Below are 20475 nucleotides of genomic sequence, written 5' to 3'. Positions count from 1 at the left end.
TCCTCTCTTGGTCAATAATAATAACAAAAAGAAAATTAATACTTAATTTGTGCCAAGTATTTACATACATGGTATCATTTAATCCTCCTATCAACCCAAAGAGATGAGTACTATTAACAACATTCTGTTTTACAGATAAGGAAACTGAGGCCCAAGGACTATAATGTGCCCAAAGCAGTACAGACAGTGTGGGAGCTAGGATTGGGAATCATGTAACCTGCCTCCAGAGCAGGCACAGTATACTATACTACTCTGTATCATAAATAATGGACTAGACTAAAATAACTGGTCAAATTAATGTGTTGTGATTTACTACATGGCCCTTTGACAGTATCTTGTCTCAAAAAAAGAAAAGAAAAGAAAAGGAATGGAAAAAAAGTAAGGCATTAATATTCAGCTCCTGAAATTCAAAATAGGACCAAGACAATAGTCTTGAAATCCAGGCTATTGTTTTGAAAGCCATTCTCTAAATTCCTATAATTCTGCCCTTAGCTTGTCATCAACCAACCCTGGAAGACTTCGCTCAGGGTTCTGTACTGTACAGCTGCATCTTGATGCAAAAACTTTCCAAGGAGTTCTAGAACATGCAGTTTTATGGGAACTAATTTCTAGATTCTCTACTTCCACAAGTATGTTTTCTGAACTGCTTTTCCTGAGAACTGGCGCAGTCAAGATCTTATGGATGTCATACTGGTTCTTTATTCCCACCTAGTTTTTCTTCCATTTTATCACAGATTGGCAAATCTCTCCCCAACCTTTACCTCAAATTCATTGCCTGAATTTAAAAATCTCCTGGCAATCGAAAAAAATAATAACTAGAAATATTGGGGATAATACTGAGAAAGTAAAGAGCTCTAATAATTGGGTAACAAATCCTTTTAAAAATCAGTAGCTTTCTAATTGCTTTAAACAAAATTAAAAGCAAACCACTATCCAATCATCCACTGAGAAATTCATTAGAATAGTTTTCTTAAAAGAAAGCTCTTCTTTACAGAAGAATACCAGTTAATAAATGCAGAATATCATAGTAAGAACAACATTTTTGCAGCCCCCAGTGATATAACTGATACAGGCAAAGATCACAATGGATGTTCACACCATCAGATGGAAGTTGTTGGAGAACAGGTTGTTTGTAGATTACTTATAAAGTGCAAAGGGAAAAATGTTCTTTTTCAATGGAGAGACTGGGAGAGGGATCTCTATCTTAAACCAAGTGACAACCTTAGCATCATTAATAGTGGGACAAACTGAAATTGTGTGTCTAACATGAAGCAATGTCACCTACTCAACTTCACTCACTGATGAAATATTCTTTTGAAAAATGTTTAACCTAAATCTAATCAAATCTTTACACATAATATACGGTTTTTTTTAAAATTTTTAAACTTATTTTTCATTTTTTTCTTTCTTTTTTTCCGTATACCAAATGTTGAACCTGCTAGTTTTTTTTTTGAGACTGTGTCTCGCTTTGTTGCCCAGGCTAGAGTGAGTGCCGTGGCATCAGCCTAGCTCACAGTAATCTCAAACTCCTGGGCTCAAGCAATCCTACTGCCTCAGCCTCCTGAGTAGCTGGGACTACAGGCATGCGCCACCATGCCTGGCTAATTTTTTCTATATATATTAGTTGGCCAATTAATTTCTTTCTATTTATAGTAGAGACAGGGTCTGGCTCTTGCTCATGCTGGTTTCAAACTCCTGACCTTGAGCAATCCGCCCGCCTCAGCCTCCCAGAGTGCTAGGATTACAGGCGTGAGCCACCGCACCCAGCCTACAGTTTTAAAAAATAAAAAAAAGTAGGAGTTAGAGAAACAGTTATGAGACATCATGAGGAAATAATTAACCAAATCAAGAATGTAAACTATTCTGCAAGAGAAACAGCCTGGACTCATCAAAAAGTCAATGTCATGAAAGAAAAAGGCTGCCTACCACAATGCGTTACTTCTATGGTGAAAGGAACACTCAGGGCAAGGGATCTCTGCATTTACTCCCCTTTAGGGACCACTACCTAAGCCCCTCATACCTCATTCCTTGCATTTTCTATGGCTGTTAAGGCCAATGGCAAGTCCCCAATAGCACGGTTAGACAGAGATAGGGCAATCAATTATCCGAGCCTGTCTCATTTCCTTGAAGCTTGGATGCTGTACTAACAGCCAGTGGGCCTGCCATGGCCAAGACAAGATGACTCCACACAGGGGCCAACGGGAAGCTGGGTCTGCAAGGGGAGGTGGCCAATATTCCCTGGGAGATTTGCCTGAAGCCAAAGATGGGCCATGAGTTCACCAGCTGCAGGCTTCCACATCAGCATCGCAGGACAGCATTTTCCCCAGAGATCAGGCACACAAGGGGTATCAGGGTAGACATGTGAAGGCACCGGTCAGTGCACACGCTAGGTCTAGACTGAAGCCAGGAGGTACTATCTTCCTCAGCAAAGCCACAGGATGTGTATGTTACCCCCTGGTCCCCTACCAATGGATGTCATCTTCAGAGAAAATGACAGGACCTCCTTGCGAGGTATTCTGAAAGATGAAACATTTTTATCCATAGGAGACTTATACTATTTAAAGGAACTAAATGAAACTGAACTACATTTGAAACTGGATTGGACACTTTGGGTTTTTTTTTTTCTGTAACCTGTTAGGTTGTGGTGGTTTTAAAATACCTCCACACAAATTCTTTGATATGCCTCCCTTCAAATGGTGAAACTTAATCCCCTTGAATGTGGACCAGACTTTTACTTGTTTCTAATAAATATTATAGAACATGCCAGAAGTGATTCCATATAACCTCTGAGGCAAGATCATAATGACAGTTTCTACCTGGCTGTCACCCTCTTAGATTGCTTATTCTGGGGTAAGCCAGCCACCATGTCATAAGGTCACTCAAACTGCCTGTGAAGGCCCGGAGGTAGAAAACAAAGGCTTCTTGCCAACTAGATAACCAGGAGTGTTAGCTGCCTTGGAAGCAGATCCTCCTGCCCCAGTCCAGTGATTGTAACCCTAGCCAACATCTTGACTACAGCTTTGTGAGAAACCCCCAGCTGCTCCCAAATTCCTGATCCACCGAAACTATCATAAAATGTTTATTAGTCTTTAAATATTTTTGTTTTTGTTTTATAAGCTCTTTGGGCTTGATATTATTATTTTAAGTTACTAAACTATGGGTTGTGTTTTTTTTCTTTTTGAGACAGGGTCTTGCTCTGTTACCTGGGCTAAAGTGCAGTAGCATCATCATAGCTCACTGCAACCTCAAACTTCTGGGCTTAAGTGATCCTCCTGCCTCAGTCTCTCAAGTAGCTGGGACTACAGCACATACCACCACATCTGGATAATTTTTTAATTTTTTGTAGAGACAGGGTCTTGTTATGTTGCTTAGGCTGGTCTTCAACTCCTGGGCTCAAGTGATCCTCCCACCTCGGCCTCCCAAAGTACTGGGGTTATAGGCGTGAGCCACAATGCCTGGCCCTGAGCCCAGACCTAACTGTGGGATATTTTGTTATGCAGTAATATATAACTAATACACAGGTGAAAACTCTAGACAAAATAAGGGACTTACATTTTCATGAGATATCTGAACTGTAGTGAGTTAAGTAAGTGTCCTTGCTACACATGTGTATGTCTCTGATGTGGAAGATAAGTGGGTTTTTTAGGACAAGAACATATTAAGAAGGGGTAAACACAGTTAGGTAATAACACAGTTGTCTCAAGAAAAGAGAAAGTCACTTAAGTGGAGATGGATTTATTATAAGGACTCAGAGAAAGCGCAGAGAACTTAAGAAAAAAAATGGTAGCCTTTCAGACGGGACTGAAACAGACGGAGAAAGCCACTGACTCCATCTCTTTCTCTCTGAGGCCACATAGCCTACTGTCTTCAGCTCTCTCTCCTCATTAGCTGCATTCACCAGCTTCTCCTAAAAGATCAGTTAGTTGTGTTTGTTCCCCATTGTATTACTGGCTCCCAAATGGCTGACCCCAAATGGCAGCCTTGGATCTAAAATTTACACATCCTTACAAATTCAATGCTCCTGTCAAAATGACCCAGTCTCTCAATGTTCTGATTCTAAACTCTTAGGAGGCAGAGTCAGTCTGACCCAGCCTAGGTCAGATATGGAGCCAACCAGCTGGTGGCACTGGGATGGAAAAAGAGTTCCTATACCACCTTCTTAGCACTCTCTAAAAAGGGGCTGTTGGCAAAATTTATAAAAGGCAAAGACAAGGACAGGGAGGAAGGATTGACGGAAGAAATAACTAGCAACTTAGTGTATGCTTTTAAACTTCCATTAACTCTCCAGGTGAGCCTGCCAACAGCCCCAGTCTAAACTCCTCACCACCTATGACCTCCATTTTAATCACCCACTAAACACACACACCTGTCACACTGCGTGTAGTGCTCACATATATACACCATGCTGTTTCAGGCCTCTAGGCTTAGACTTGACACACAGCTTCTCTGCCTTGTTCACCTTGTGAACATCTACTCCTTTCTCAAACCCTGCTCGGTTTTGTCTTGTCTATAGTTCTAAGTCTCTTCCACTCCCCACCCTTCCAAAATAAGTTACTTACATCTTCCTTTTTACTACAGTACTTTAATTTCCACACTTATTACTTCTATGATATTGTTTTGTGTTCCTAGATTCTTGTAGGGAGAAATGTCATCCAATTCATCTTTATACCTCTAGAATCTAAAAAACAAAGTAAGTGCTCAAAAACAGTGAACAAGCATAATTTTGGGGATTAACTCAAACAACTTAATTTTTATTTTCCACTGTTCCTTTGAAAACACCCTATAGTTGTTGGTTCCTCTATCCCTGGATTAAAATGTGGATGGTACCATTACTTTTTCTGGTTACTTTTAGTTAAGAGATGTTAATAATTAAAATATCCAGTCTTCCACAATAGTCAAAATTTGGCACCTGACTTAAAGTTTAGGCTTTTCTCCCTCCTCCCAGTTTGTGCCTGCTGCAGACAGGGAAGCCTACATTTAGGAAAAGAGTGTAGCCACTTCCCTCCTTCCCTGACTTGTTTGTCTAACCCTCAGATTGTGCCCATCCCAATTTCTAACCCTATCATCATTAGAGAGTAAGATGAGCAACAGTCTTACTTTGTTGGTACTTTATGAGCTGCCATCACTTTCTCTGCACCTCACAGGTATTAAAAGCTGACTTTTTATCTCATAGGTACTTCTGTGGGTTTTGGGGAACAAACTTCTATACCTATGAATTTCTCAACTGCAGTTCCTTTAACCAGCAGGCCACTTACCCTAACTTCAGAAAGATCTTTAGTTTTTCCCTTATGAAGCCTATTCATCAATTTGGGTGGTCATCTTGGTCAGGTCCAGAGTTGACCCCTTGTTGGCGCGCTCTCTCTCTCGTTCTCTCTTTTTCTTCTTTCCCTGAGTTGCAGGAAACATGCATGTCTTCTTTGCCCTGATAAATTGTAGGAATATAAACCCATGGCTAACAAAGTAGCAAACTCTCTTTCAGCCTATAAGATTGTTCAGGTGGAAGACAGACATTAGTGCATTGTGTCCCCCTAAACTCTGGGAAGCTTTCCAAGTGGTCTCATTGAAGGCCCCTTTTCCTAGTCTTTGGGTGAAGGGCTTAAACACTTCTTTTCCTCCTCAGTGATGAAGTCCTCACAGCACTCCAATAATTCCATTCAAATATCCTCTTCAAAATCCCTTTCCCAGCACTGTGGGAGGCCGAGGCAGGCGGACTGCTCAAGGTCAGGAGTTTAAAATCAGCCTGAGCAAGAGCGAGACCCCGTCTCTACTAAAAGTAGAAAGACAACTAAAAATATATAGAAAAAATTAGCCGGGCAGGGTGGTGCATGCCTGTAGTCCCAGCTACTCAGGAGGCTGAGGCAGAAGGATTGCTTGAGCCCAGGAATTTGAGGTTGCTGTGAGCTAGGCTAATGCCATGGCCCTCTAGCCAGGGCAACAGAGTGAGATTCTGTCTTAAAAAAAAAAAAATCCCTTTCCCAATCTTGACTCTTGACAGCCCTTGATACCCGTGAAAGTTTAAGAGTAGTCTAATCAGTTTTCACTCTCCTACATTTTGCACAAATCCCACAAAAATCTGTCCCTGTTATCTTGTCTTAGGATGTTAGGCACCACCCCTATTTTAATATACTTTTCTAAGAGTTTATCTAAACTGTTACCACTTTTAGTTTTCCTATTTCTAACTTTCAACCTGCTTCCCTCATCTCAAGTCGCCCATTTTCCTACCCCATTCTACTCACTTTTGCATAATCTGCTCTTCACCTACTTCATAACCTCTAGTTACTTGACCCCTGCATAGTCTCTGAATACCTTGTCTCCTTACTAGCCAACAAAGTTTAGCCATTTTACTAACACTCTTACTAGAGACAAGAGCAAACCAATGTCTTTTCCCCATACCCACTTTAGTAATCCCCAATTTTGGTAGCCCCTGACAACCTCTTTCTCTGAGTCCTTGGACTCCTGAATATTGATTGAGAAACTCAGAAAACTATACTGATTGGATCTAGAACAGACTGATATTTTCTAGTCTCAGCTGGGCCAACTCTGGCTCAGGCAAGTGTTTGCTCAGTTCTTAAGATTATCTACTACATCCCCTGGATACACTCCATTTAGTATTCCAGGAGGTTGCAACTCTAATAATGGCAGATACATTTTTGGAAGATACACTGTATCATTAAGCTTCCTAGCACTTGACCCAAAATACTTTTCATAGAGTAAAAAACACATTGCATACAAAAGAAAAGCCCACTTGTGTCCAAAGACAGTAATCTCATTGCTGAACTATACCAATTATATAGAATTTTTTTCCCAATATCCCAAAAAGAGGCAAAAAGATGGACTAGACCCCCTTATCCCTATATTGGTACAGTATGAAATATTTTGAACAAGGTCCCAACAGGCATTTGATATCCACAAAGCAGAAGACCTAACCATAGTCTGTGGTTTTTTGTTTTGTTTTGTTTTCCCTATCTGGGGGCCTAAACTCTTTCCTGCTTTTGCTTCCTGTGCAAAAGTACTAGCAGTCTCCAGCAAGAACCTGAAGCATCACTTGTATTTGGCTCCAGTCCTGGCTCATTTTAACTCACAAAAAAACATTGAAGACAGACACCAATCTGTCCAGTGTACCTTCCTGTCCCAGGGGGACTCTGTCTCTTACTCATGTGTGCCTGCTTCTCAAGAAAAGACACCCAACTAAACACAGGTAACCCCATGTGGCAAAAGATACTCCTAACTATTACCATTACATTTGGGTCTTGATATCTAGTGAATTAAGAAGTATGGTTTTTAACTTCTGAATTACTTATCCCTAGAAACTAGAGTTGTCCTACTAGAAAGCATCTTGTCAGCAGGGCTCGGTGGCTCATGCCTATAATCCTAGCACTCTGGGAGGCCGAGGCGGGCGGATAGCTTGAGGTCAGGAGTTTGAAACCAGCCTGAGCAAGAGCGAGACCCCGTCTCTACTATAAATAGAAAGAAATTAATTGGCCAACTAATATATATAGAAAAAATGAGCCGGGCATGGTGGCGCATGCCTGTAGTCCCAGCTACTCAGGAAGCTGTGGCAGTAGGATCGCTTGAGTCCAGGAGTTTGAGGTTGCTGTGAGCTAGGCTGATGCCATGGCACTCACTCTAGCCTGGGCAACAAAGCAAGACTCTGTCTCAAAAAATAAATAAATAAATAAATAAAAATAAAAATAAAAAAAATATAGAAAGCATCTTGTCTCTTAACAGCTAAAATTCTTGACTCAGAGATGATACTTCTATTCCATCCAAGTAATACTCTTATTCACTGAAAGGCCACAAAAGCAGGTTTGAACCTCACCTTTCTCATCTGTCAAACAACAAAACTATGTGTGTGGTCAGAGCAGCTACATGAACTTTGGGAAGAGGCTTTATTATCAGTGGCTGGTGGTACATACATTCCCACCTGCACCCTGTCATTGGAAAAGAACACCCATATGCACACATTTCAATCATCCCTTGATGCCCTCCCCAACCAATAGAGCATAACAGACTGTAAAAGTTCACCCCAACCCACTACTGCCATCAGCCCTGCTCATGGTTCAAGATTGACATATGGTAAAGCAATAAAGACATCACCATCTGTGTTGCCTGTGCTAGATAAAAGGACTAGCCTGGGAGGCTCAAAGTCTTCCATCTCTACAGCAAATCCTGTGTATTCCGGGCACCTATATTAATGACTTCATCAATGACTTCATCACTTTCCAAATTAGTATGCTAACCCCATTCTTTTCACCATGGCCTCCCTTTGAATATGGCTCACTATACCCTACTCATCTGCCCATCTCAAGCTCTAGCCTTTATCCTCTAGAATTTTTTCAATTATATAACCATCCAGATCAGGAGTTCTTAAGCCAAAGGTTTATTTTCCTCTTCTAGAGGGAACTTTTAAAGCAGTGGCTCTCAACCTTAGTTGCAAAATGGAGAGCTTTAAAAAAAACAACTGATGTCTGGGCTCTACTCAGAGATTCTGATTTAATTGGTCTAGGGTGAAGCCTGGGCATTAAGATTTTTTAAAGCTCCCCAGGTGATTCTAATGTGCAATAAAGGTAGAGAACCTGTCTTAAGGCTCTCTAAAAATAGATGGACCTATGCTCCATATAGCATCCACAATTCAATGGATAGGTGGTAGGTGGCATGTACTAAATACTATATACCAATTTCTATGCTAGGAACTCATGTAGTCTTCTCAATAGTACCTCATTTTGTCATTACAATAATCCTATCCTATCCAGAGATAGACATTGTTATTCTTATTTTACAAATAAGGAAACCAAGGCTCAGAGAGGTTACACAGAGTGATTGGAAGACCCTGAAGTCAAATCCCAGGTCTGATTCCCAATTCTACACTTTCTATGACATAATGAGATGTCATACCTCTTGGAGCTAGATGATCCCACTCCCTAAAACAAGACACCCAGGCTTCATCCCAGAAATCCTATTTTATTGCATCTATTGATTTGTCCTATAGCATTTTCCTATGAACTCCACACATATAGCCCAAGCGGCCAGGATATACTTTAGGATGCCAAAATGAAATGAAGTGCTCTAGGGAGAACTTTTTGGTAGGTGACTACCATGTCTAGCTCTTTACTGAAGTACTTCCATTCTATATATTCATTCATATCTGGATCCTTCTCCATCACTACTAGCTTCAATCTTGTGGCTTTCTATATTTATTCTTACAGATGAAGCTATATTGCTTACCTATCAACCATTCCTTTGTTAGGTATAATAAAAGTATGTACTCCATCAGCATTCCTCTGCCTTGTACTCCTGACAGGACACAAAGAAGCAAAATATACTGGCTACACTGCATAATATTGCTGCTAATATCAAGATACCTAGTAAACTGAGAAGCTAGAAGTATGTACTTTTGCGAAGTGCCAGTGACACATCTGAAGAATTTGGTAGCTAAATTCCACCATTTCATTCCATAAAATCCACATTGCATTCTGGCTAAAGGATGGGGTAGGTTGTAGGGGCCAGGGGACTCCCTTGGAAGGAGGAAGACACTTCAGGTGTTGGGTGGTACCTTCAAGATGTTGCAGGGCTAAATCCAATGCTTGTGCAGGTGTTCCATGTACCCTAAGAGAGAAAGGAGGTCAGATTAGTCAGATCCCTCAAGACAGTTCTCAAATTCCTGACTTCTGTTACCTTGACTGTTCTTCCCGATCCCAACCTGAGCCCTTGCTCAGGACTATGGTTTTTAGAATCTTCCTTGTTCTGCTCCCTTAGGGCCTTACAGAATTTCCACCTTACATACAACATGGACTCAATGTGTGGAATTTCTGCCTTTGTTACAAACATACATAGGTTCACACTATTTTAAGAAAAATTTTTTCTACTGTCAACAGTTCTGACTTTCTAGTCTCACCTCTCAGTAGTTACCGCCTTCATTTTTACTTCTCAAATCTTCCCATCTTCTTCCCAATACACACCCATATCCTCTCTTGGTCACTAGCCGCCCCCCCCCCAAAAAAAATCCTTTGGTCCCTCAGATTTATGTCGCTCCCAGATGTATCTTCCCAAACACATCAAACTCATCACCTTTATTTTAAAACTCTGATCGGCTCTCCCACTCCCACTCTTTTTCTACTTGATTCACTGAAACCTCTCACACGGAGTTCTCGGCCAATATAAAAACGGAAAGAAAGGAAGACCATACAAGCTCGTGGAGTTTTGACTGCAAAATCTCAAAGAATGTGGTGTTGTGTACTTGAATCCCTCGGGTCAAAGTGACGGAAATTTTCCGAGGGCCAAATTCGGTCGCCAATTACCCGGCAGAAGGTTTTCAAACTTTTTGCGCGCGAAAATTAGCCAGACGCATGCGCAAACGCCACTAGGGGGGGCGGGGGGAGGAGGGCGCTTCTCCGGGACCAGGCAAATCTCGCGTTGTTTGGGGAAGGCCGGCGAGTAGGAACGGCTTATGTGGAGTTGTGATCCCTGCTCCCCACTTTCTTTCTTTCTTTCTTTTTTTTTTTTTGCCACCCCAATGGATTAGTACTGCAGTCAATGAAAAAAGGTCAAGACTCCGCGGCGAGAACAAATTAGACTAATATAACTAGCCGATAGGCTAGCGGCAGTTCTCTAGAGCCGAGGAATTGTACAAAGGATTTCTCTGCGAGGCCCCGGAGGCCACACAACTAGTTCTTCAGAAACAAAAGCGGGGAAAAAATACAAGAAAAATAGGAAAAGCCAACCAGTTTATCATCTTAGGACCCAGAGCTTTGTTTTGCTTTTCCTCTTTTCGCTATATGAAAAATCCCACTGGCTCCTCCCAGTTTACCCTCCTGCCCCACTGCGCCTGCGCAGCGCTGTGGCGGCTGCAGCTGCGGGGCGCGCGGGGCGCTTTGGTTTGCTGCCTGGAGGGTGTTCTTAATGAAAATCGTCTAGGAACGCGGAGCGGAGGTTTGAACCTGGACGGTTTAAGTGTACACTTGAAACCAGTGAAAATAACGGTAATGAAAACTCTGAACACTCAGAAATCGGTGCCCTGTCAGAGCTGTCCTGGAAGATGTTTATAAGGGACGTAACGAAAACACTGCTCTAACGGTAACTGTTGAGCAGCAAAGTAAGCCATAGGTATTATTTTACGTACCTATTTAAAACATGGACTCTGTTATCGTGAGAATGCAAATAAGCCTAAACTTAAGGTCGTCTTGCCTCGAGCAAACCTCGAGCGACACCTGCGTGATTTAGACTGACTCCTGAAGCAAAGTCAAAAAGGCAGCCATGCAAATTTTGAAACTAAAAAGAGAGATGACTCTAGAAGCATTTTCCAGAAAAAGCACAACACAACCAGCAAGCAAATTTTTCGAATGGTTTGAAGATCCCTTAAAAGTCAGTGTCAGGTGGCTTGGAAGACAGTGATACGAAATGAGAACTGACCCAGATATGACTGGATCCGTTTGGAAACAAAAAGAGGCAGGCAAACTGATTTTTAAGAAGTATCTTTATGGAAGGATTTCCAATGATACCTTTTAATGTGCCCAAAAAACAATAACTGGTGGATTCAGCTAAACCTGGATAAAAGCATAGATGTTAACAATTTGGCAATTTTATTGGACTCTATTTGTTAAGTTTTGAAGGGTGATTTTGGAAACTTCAAATTGTAACAAGAAATTTTCTACGAGGAGGGTGAGCTTTTTAGGTAACATGAAATTAAGTAGAGAAAATGTATAGACATGAGCAGATGGGGCTAAATTGTGGAGGCTCTGCATGTTTCCAACATTAGTCACAGAGAAGCCTTCATCTCAAAATGCTAGCCTCTGGATTTTCTTAGTCTGTTCAACATGAGAGTAAAATTTAGGAAATACAGTGGTTTGAATACTTATCTTTTTACACAAATTTGTACCAAAGTGGGAAATGACTTTAAAATCCTACTCCATTATCTAAAGGTACACTGACTTGGTTAAGGTGATGACCAGTTTTGAAGCCAGTATTGAACTGAAATTTTCTTCGTGAAGGAAAAGAAATGCAGGTAAGTCGAATGGATATCTCATCCACCTTAATGATTAAGACTGACTCAGAAAGACAGCCGGCATACTTTGTCGAGGCAAACAACTAATGTAGAACAAATAGAATAATTTTATTGCACATGATGAGATGACTCTAATGAAAGTTAAGTATGGGAGGAAGTTGGACGAAGAGTTGAAAAAGAACTGTGACTCCTTCCTGGTTCATTTACATATGATAAAAATTATAGTGTAAGACTGGTAGTTGGTCAAAGAAAACATCTTTCTTCATTGAAAAAAAAAACTCCTTTGTTGAGTAAAAGAAACTGGTGGACTGGTTACCCATTTAGTCTGTCATATGACTCAGAAAATATACTTACCAAAATTTGCACATTCAGTAGCTAAAAAAGTTAACCATATCATTTCTTTAGACAGCATTCTGTGATTACCCTGACATTATAAAGTAGTAAAAAGGCCGGGTGTGGTGGCTCACACTGTAATCCTAGAATTTTGTGAGGCCAAGGCAGGAGAATCACTTGAGCCCAGGAGTTGGAGGTTGCAGTGAGCTATGATGATGCCATTGCACTGTAGTCTGGGAAACAGAGTGAGATGCTGTCTTAAAAAAAAAAAAAAAAAAAAGTAGTGAAAAAACTGCTGTCATTTGTATCCATATATTTATGTAAATCTGGGTTCTGAGTTATTGTGGCCACAGAACAAATAATTGAAATTGCTGAACAATGAATCTGATATGCATTCCCAATTACCCAAACTTGGTTGAATCAACACAAAATAAACTTATTTATTTACTGAGTGATAGAAAGGACATTTTTTTCCTGATAAAACATTAAAAAAAAAATTTAAACACACATATGAAGTCCAAATTACAATGTTTACATATGAATTCTTAATGATAAACAAGGGACTTCAAAGAAATTTTGCCGTTATGTCTGGGTTTACACTCCAGTATTGGGGATAATTTGGTATTTTTGTCATAGCTAAAGAAAGAATGTTTCAATCAGAGAGAAGAAAATCTTCAACAAGGGGGAGCAAAGAGGGAAAGAAGGGCAAACTTTTGTGACTCTTCAAGTAGTGCCCATTGAGGACATCTTTGCTGATGTGCTCTTCCTTTTGCAAGGTAACTCTGCTCCTTCCTCCCTCTACCTCCCTATTCTGTTGGCTGGCTTCTTCATTTCATTTACGTCTCTAATAAGGAAAGATACTTTTCTGTTCTGTTATCTTCAGTGTTTTCAAGAGTCTTTTATCATAGTCACAAAATGGCTGCCATAGCTCCAAACATGTTCTCATATAAAATGTTCCAAACAGAAAGGAAGGGGGATGGGTGAAAATAAAAGAATTTCTCTTTGAGGCCCCTCTCATAAGGGCAAAAAAATCTTCCCCATATGACTTAACAGATTTCCCTTTACTTCTCATTGCCCAGAACTATATCCTATGACTACCCCTAGCTGCAAGGGAAGCTAGGAAAGTATGCACAGGGAAAACAAGCATGTTCTTGAAAATAGTACACTAAAAATAATAGGACTTATGGGAAACACAAGGTTGGGAGCAGACCACTCAAAATCTCTGCAGCTTTGTTAGTTGAGGGCCATAAAAATTATTATGCTAATAAAAAAATATTAACACAAATCTCTACTGACATTCATATTCAGTATCACAGTCATCCTTTAGGGCTGTGGTATCCAACATGGTGGTGACTAGCCACATTTGGCTATTGAGCACTCAGATTTGCTAATCCAAATTGAGATGTGCTGTGAGTGTAAAATGTAAAACCAGATTTTAAGAACTTAGTACGTAAAAAAAGAATGTAAAAATCTTGATATTGATTATATTTTGAAATGTTATTTCAACATTTTTTACTTTTACTTTTAAAAAAAATGGCCACTAGAAAACCTAAATTATATATGTGTCTCATATTTCTGTTGGACAGTGCTACTTTTGAACCTTTAATCCTGGGGCATGTGTTTCTTCCTTGGACATATACGCCACTGAGGGCATTAGTTCCAATTAACAGCAGTTTCATAAAGATTAAAACTCTGATCCAGGATTTTGCCTTCTGTATTAATCAGTTTTCCCACCACAGGAGAAAATGATTTTACACCTTCATTCATACTTTGCAGCTTTACCACAAAATTTAATGTTGTGAAAAGCTCAGAGGTTCTTGCAGCCACCAAATAAGCCTCTATTTGCATTAAAGGAAGGCATTTCTGCAGAGCTCTCTGCCTTTTTCTTAAGATCTTTATGTATTGCTAAGATTTGCTATTTAATTGTGAAAAGACTTGCCCCTGATGGCTTCACAATCTTAGTGTGCTGGGAAAAATAAAGCAATGTAATTTCTGAATTATATTGACATTATTTCCTCATTTACAGTCGCCTATGAGCTAATAATGACTGTGTCTGGCACATAAAGCTTTTATCATGGGAGATAGGACTGCCAGTAGACAAAAGGGAGAGAGAATTCCAATCCTATATTTTCAAAGAGTTGGTATACAATTATAGGCTATCTTAGACAGTGTCAGTCAACAGTAACAGGGGAATAAGATGACTCTGTAAATTGCCCCATTTGATTTATTCGGTTACTTCCTTCACCCAGTTAAAATCCATTGAGATCTTAAGACCCATTTCAAAAGCCACCTCTTTAATGAAGCTTCCCCTTTTCTCCTCTCTAGAACCTTCACAGCACTTTGCTTGTACCATCTTTTTATAGTACACATATTTGGTCTTATCTTTACGTTATTGTCTAATTTTTATATATAGAATAATATTTAAAATTTTTTTATATAGACTAAAGCCCTCCCATTGAAAACAGTGATTGTATTTTATTGACTTTTCAAAATTCCTCTGGTGACTAGCCTTATAGTTCATACAAATTCAGCACATGTAAATATTTGTTAGGCAAAGACATAATAAATATTTGAGATGATGAATATGATAATTATTTAGACCCCTATACCTTATATGCATTGTAATATCATTATGTATCCCGTAAATATGTACAGTTATTGTGTCAATTAAAAAATCTTAGTAAATAAATATTTGTTGAATTTAGTTATGCTATATCCTAAAATGATAATAGAACATAGAATATTAATAGCATAATGGAATATAAATAATAGAATAGAACAAATAACACAATATTTCTAAAAATTAATAGAATAATAGGATACTTAGATAGAATATTTCTAAAATTTAAAATATGAGTTAGTATTGGACTCACATCTCTACTGCTTAAAAAAAGTAAAGCAGAACTCTCTGTATAGAGTATTAGAAAGTCAAACTAAACATACTAATGTGTCCTGGAAGGGTTTTAAAAGTCATTTTAAAGGCCGGGCGTGGTGGCTCACGCCTGTAATCCTAGCTCTCTGGGAGGCCGAGGCGGGCGGATTGCTCAAGGTCAGGAGTTCAAAACCAGCCTGAGCAAGAGCGAGACCCCGTCTCTACTATAAATAGAAAGAAACTAATTGGCCAACTGATATATATATAAAAAATTAGCCGGGCATGGTGGCGCATGCCTGTAGTCCCAGCTACTCGGGAGGCTGAGACAGAAGGATCGCTCGAGCCCAGGAGTTTGAGGTTGCTGTGAGCTAGGCTGACGCCACGGCACTCACACTAGCCTGGGCAACAAAGCAAGACTCTGTCTCAAAAAAATAAATAAATAAATTAAATAAAATAAAAGTCATTTTAAGTGATTATAACTAAATCCACAATAAACATAGACCTGTGATAAATCTGGATCTGTATAGTGGTGACTCATATTTTATTTTTTTAATTTTTTTAAGACAAGCATGAAAATAAGGTTTATTGAGGAGAGAAAGATAAGCTTATGGGACAAGAGCAAGATGTAGGTTTACAGAGCATAATACATACACCACAGATGACAACCTGACCCATTGTTGCAGCAAAGGGAGAGCAAAAGGAAAGGTCCATAAAAGGACTCATTTATAAATACTCTTTCTGGATATTCCTTCTCCCTTTACTTAGTGCTTTCTCCCTTTCCTCCTGTATTTTAATTGTATGTCTTCCTTACTTCTCTGTCTTGATATCAGTCAAAACAAGAAATCAGTAAGAAATGTCTAACTTTTAAGACTAAAACCACATTTAAAATCCTGAGAAGCCGGCATTCCTATTAAAAATAATGGCCATGATGAACTTAGTAATTATTAACCCTTGCCATCTAATTACACCATTCGACATCCCAGTGACCAAGGCACTAAAAATCGATGATTTAATTCTGTTCTCATCTTTTCTGTTGGATACACAGTATACTGACACGAATCTCATCATGAATGATAAGTTGGACTTGTATAGAAAAGCTCTATTAGAAAGACTTAGATGCAAAAAAGAATTGCCCTACCATTTGGTCAATCAGTATACAGTTTGCCTAGATTTTCTGTAATTTGTTTCCATTTTTTTATATGATGTTTCTATGCCTTTCCCACTGAACTTGGAGCTCCTCTAATACAGAGACTTTGTCTTCTGTGTCTCTGTTGTTCCTTTGTCTCTATGACTCCAGCACTCGGCATAATGCCTGACACATTGTAGATAATCAAGAGATACATATTTAGTAAATGAAATATACCTTGGATCAAACTATCACATGTTCCATATGAGCTCGGTTAGGGCTAGATGTGCACTTATACTGGATATGGAGAGTGTCTGTTACCTAATTTGAACCTGCCTCTGACTATGTCTGCAGGGTGGTGGTTGGGTAAGGTCTTTTGCTTATAAGACACAATTTCACTTGTTGCTGTAGGTAATGTGTGGAATATGGGTGCATATGTGTTCATGTGTGTGAAAGGAATCTTAGCCATACTGCCAAGTTCTTAGAACATCAAAAGCCAAACTATGGGGCCTTGAAAGGGTCACATGCAAACAGGGATCAAAGATTCATTTGGAATCTTGGGCACTCTAGACACCTTTGCCCCATCATTCCAGTGCGTAGTGACTCTGCTGGTCTCTACACATCTTCACTCTGCGTCTGTCTGTTCTCTTCTCACTATGGTTCTCTGGTTCCTATTGTACTTTCCAGTTCTAATTCTTCAGTGAGAGTTTAAGATTGGCTTAGCTAATAACCATCTGCCTTCTTTTGGGTAGACCTGTCTCTACCAGGCCCCATTATAAACCATAGCTTTTGGTCAGGAGCCAATGCCATTGGCCTGGAGGTGGGGCACTTTCTCTTGGAAGGGGCTGTAGACTTTGTAGATTCTATGACTGCCATGTCTAGAAGCCCTAGTAGTATGCACTGGGAGTGACCTTTAGGATCTTCACTAGAACCTCATATACTTGCCAATAATATCTACTAGGTGCTAACTACCTACTTTGCATTTATTTCGTTTATAGCATTGAATTGGCCTCATTGGAGTATACAGAAAAGATTAAAGACTATAGATTTATAGCTGATGTCAAGGTGAATATATGATATCATAGAGGCAGTGTATGTGTTTATGTGTGTGGGTAAGGGGGGAGCTTTCTGAAAGAGCTAGGTTTAGTAGAGAAAGAGAAGGTTTAGGTTGTTTCTTGACTTTGCAACTAATTCTGTGTGACCATAGAGAAGTCACCTTTCATCTTTAGTTCTACTTCACATGTTAAAGGGTTATAATACTTACCGTGACTATATGGACAATTGTTAAAACACTCTATCGTAAAATAAATGTTAAATTTGGATTCTTATGTGGGTAATATATGAAAATGATCTGAAAATGTTTACTAGGTAGAATCTATGCAAATTTAGAGTTCAATAAAATTTGGTGGGGATTAAAACTCTTGTGTATGCTTTTATAAAAGTAGATTATAAATATGATTGTTGTTTGGAATATTTGCAGGATTAAGGCTGACAGTTCTGGCCTTGTGCTGCCCTCCTGTGCTGTTTAATAGCACAACAGGTCAAATACATTCCTGCTTCATGAATATTTGGAGTTGGGAGAGGGTAGTCTATCTCATTACTAACCCTCTTCTGTCCTCATGTGGCCACAAAAGGACTATTTTGGATATTTCTGTTTCTTCAGTAAAAGAAGAGAAGAAAATTTACTCTGAAACATTCTAGGCCAGAAAATCTAATCCTGAGTTAAGGAAAAAGGCAACAAATTGCAAATTGCATTTAACATTGGAGATAAAATTGATCCACTGATACAGGAAGATCCTAAGCAAATTATTGAGGTTTGGAGAAAAACACCATCATTATAGCATTGGAAAAGGCTTTTTGTCAAGAATAAATAGAAAAGCAACTTATTGCCTTTTTAATATGCTGAGAATTTATAATAAAGCCTTTTACTGTTTGTTTGGTAAATAAGATAGTCTGTTGTGGTGGGAACAGAAGATGCTGTTCTACAGAGATTTTCTAAGCATAACATTAGCCAGTTGAAATGTGAGACTCACAAGCAAAGCTAATTCTTCATTAAGTCTCTTAGCACATTCTCCAAAAGTGGTTACTTTCAAAGAGGTTTAAGGTTATTTGTTGGCATGCCAGTTTTTTATGAAAGTTAAGAAAAGATATTGAAGGAAGCAGTGTAAAACCAGACAATGAGACATGGAGAAGGCAGTCCACATGCAGCACCTTTTTAATGTACTTGTTCCCTTATGAGCCAGACCTCATCCCCGCCCAGCCTGGCTGCTTCCAGACTGGTTTCCTAATCAGAACCGAGCTATTCTCTGCATAGACTAGGGGTGTGTGTGTGTGCATATTTTATGCATGTGGGTATACAGCATGCATATACATGACTTTTGCTTTTTTTTAATTCCACCCTAGTCAAGTTTTCACATCTTCCACCTTACCAAACTGCTCTTCTCAAGTCACCAATGACCTTGATGGCCAAATGGAGTGGTCAGCGTTCAGTCCTCATCTTACTTACTATATTAGCAGCATTTGGATCAGTCAATTGTTCTCTTCCTTGAAACACTTTTTTTACTTGAGGCCTGGGTTACGTCTCTCTTGGCTTCTTCCAAGTGTCTTTTGTTAGAGTCTTCTCAGCTTGATTTCTAAAAGTTGTAGTGCCCTAAGGCTTACTGCTTAGGCCTCTTCTCTGTCTCAGCCCATTGCCATGGTGATCTTATCTAATCCCATATCTTTAATACCATCTAAATGCTGAACATTTCCAAATTTGTATCTCCAGCACAGACCTCTCTCCCCTTTAATACCATCTAAATGCTGAACATTTCCAAATTTGTATCTCCAGCACAGACCTCTCTCCAGACTCATTTATACAGGTGCTTATGCAACATCTCTATTTGGATGTCCATGGACATCTCAAACTTAACATGTTCCAAGCAAAATTTGCTCATCCCTTAGTCAACCCCTTCTCAGCTAATGGCCATACCTTTCTTCAATTGCTTAGGCCAAGAAGCCTTGGAGTCATGATGGACTCCTCTCTCTTACACACAGACTATTTCCAAACCTTCAGCAAATCCCATTGGCTATATCTTCAAAAACACATCTATCAACTCTACCCGTCTTTTCAGGTATATGCTACTACCCTGGTCTGAGGCCCATGACCTCTCATCTGGATTACCACAATAGTCTGCTCTTGATTTCTCTCTTGCCTCTTTGAAGTACTTCCCACTCAGCAGTCAAAGTGATCAAAGTTAGCAAAGTCAGATCAAAACCCTCTGCTCAAAGATGACTTACCTCAATTGGAATAAAATCCAGTCTTTACCATAGCTCATAAAATTTACATGATCTGGGTCCCTGCTTCCTCTCCAATTTCATTGCCTCCCTCCCAGCCTCTGCTGTGTTTCCAGCTTACTAGTTCCTTCATTGTCCCTGGGCCATACCAGGCACCTTTCTACCTCAGAACCTTTGGACTTGCTATTTCCTCTGCCGGAAACACAGAAAATTATGTGATCCGTGCCCTCATTTCATTCAGGTCTCTACTCTAATGTCACTTTATTAAAAAGTCCTTCCCTGTTAATATAGCATTTTCCTTCATTACTCTCTATACCCTTAACTAGTTTATTTGTCTTTTTAGTACTTACAACAATATGACATATTATGCTTATTTATTTGTATATTGTCTGCCTTCCACATGAGTGTAAATTCTGTTCCATAACAACAGGGACTTTGGCCATCTTTGTTCTTTGCTGTGTCCTTAGAGAGTCTGGCATTTGTAAGGGCTCATTAAAAATTGAATGAAGAAATGAACAAATATTAATGTGGACAATTATTAGAGAGCTGGTTGGGAACAGCAAGTGGGCAGTTTCCAGGTTTTTTTAAGTGTAAATTTGTATAAACTGAAAGCCAAGATCAGAATTAGGGGAGATTTTATCCTTCATGTCTTCTCAATGTAAAGAACAGAATGTAGTTGAAAATGGTAGACAGGTGGTAAATATGTTTATTGTTCTAAATTTCATATTTTAGTTGCAGAAGTTGTCCACTTATATTCAATCATGGAAATTAAATCAGGTATATGATCATGAATATGAGTTTTGCAATTTTTTTCCTATCATTATGACACTGGCAATGCTGGTAAAATTGCATTTTTAATATTTACTT

The 20475-nt window shown here is 39.4% G+C and overlaps 1 protein-coding gene across 3 annotated transcripts in view; it reads right to left on the bottom strand.

Annotated features, from left to right (window-relative positions):
- GPR19 (G protein-coupled receptor 19) overlaps window positions 1-10342 on the bottom strand; it is a 45218-nt gene extending 34876 nt beyond the window's left edge. For 2 of the 3 annotated variants that reach the window (XR_012921477.1, XM_076007649.1), the window contains exons 1-3: window positions 10187-10342; window positions 9554-9606; window positions 5256-5422 (exon numbers count right to left, since the gene is read on the bottom strand). The gene's annotated coding sequence lies outside the window, so the exon portion shown is untranslated. The remainder of the gene's footprint in view (window positions 1-5255; window positions 5423-9553; window positions 9607-10186) is intronic. The other variant, XM_076007650.1, reaches the window with a different exon arrangement.
- Between the last annotated feature and the right edge of the window lie 10133 nt (window positions 10343-20475).

This window comes from Microcebus murinus, chromosome 10 (assembly GCF_040939455.1).
Source record: "Microcebus murinus isolate Inina chromosome 10, M.murinus_Inina_mat1.0, whole genome shotgun sequence".
In the NCBI taxonomy this organism is placed as follows: Eukaryota; Metazoa; Chordata; class Mammalia; order Primates; family Cheirogaleidae; genus Microcebus; species Microcebus murinus.
This window is presented reverse-complemented; position numbering and strand designations above follow the sequence as displayed.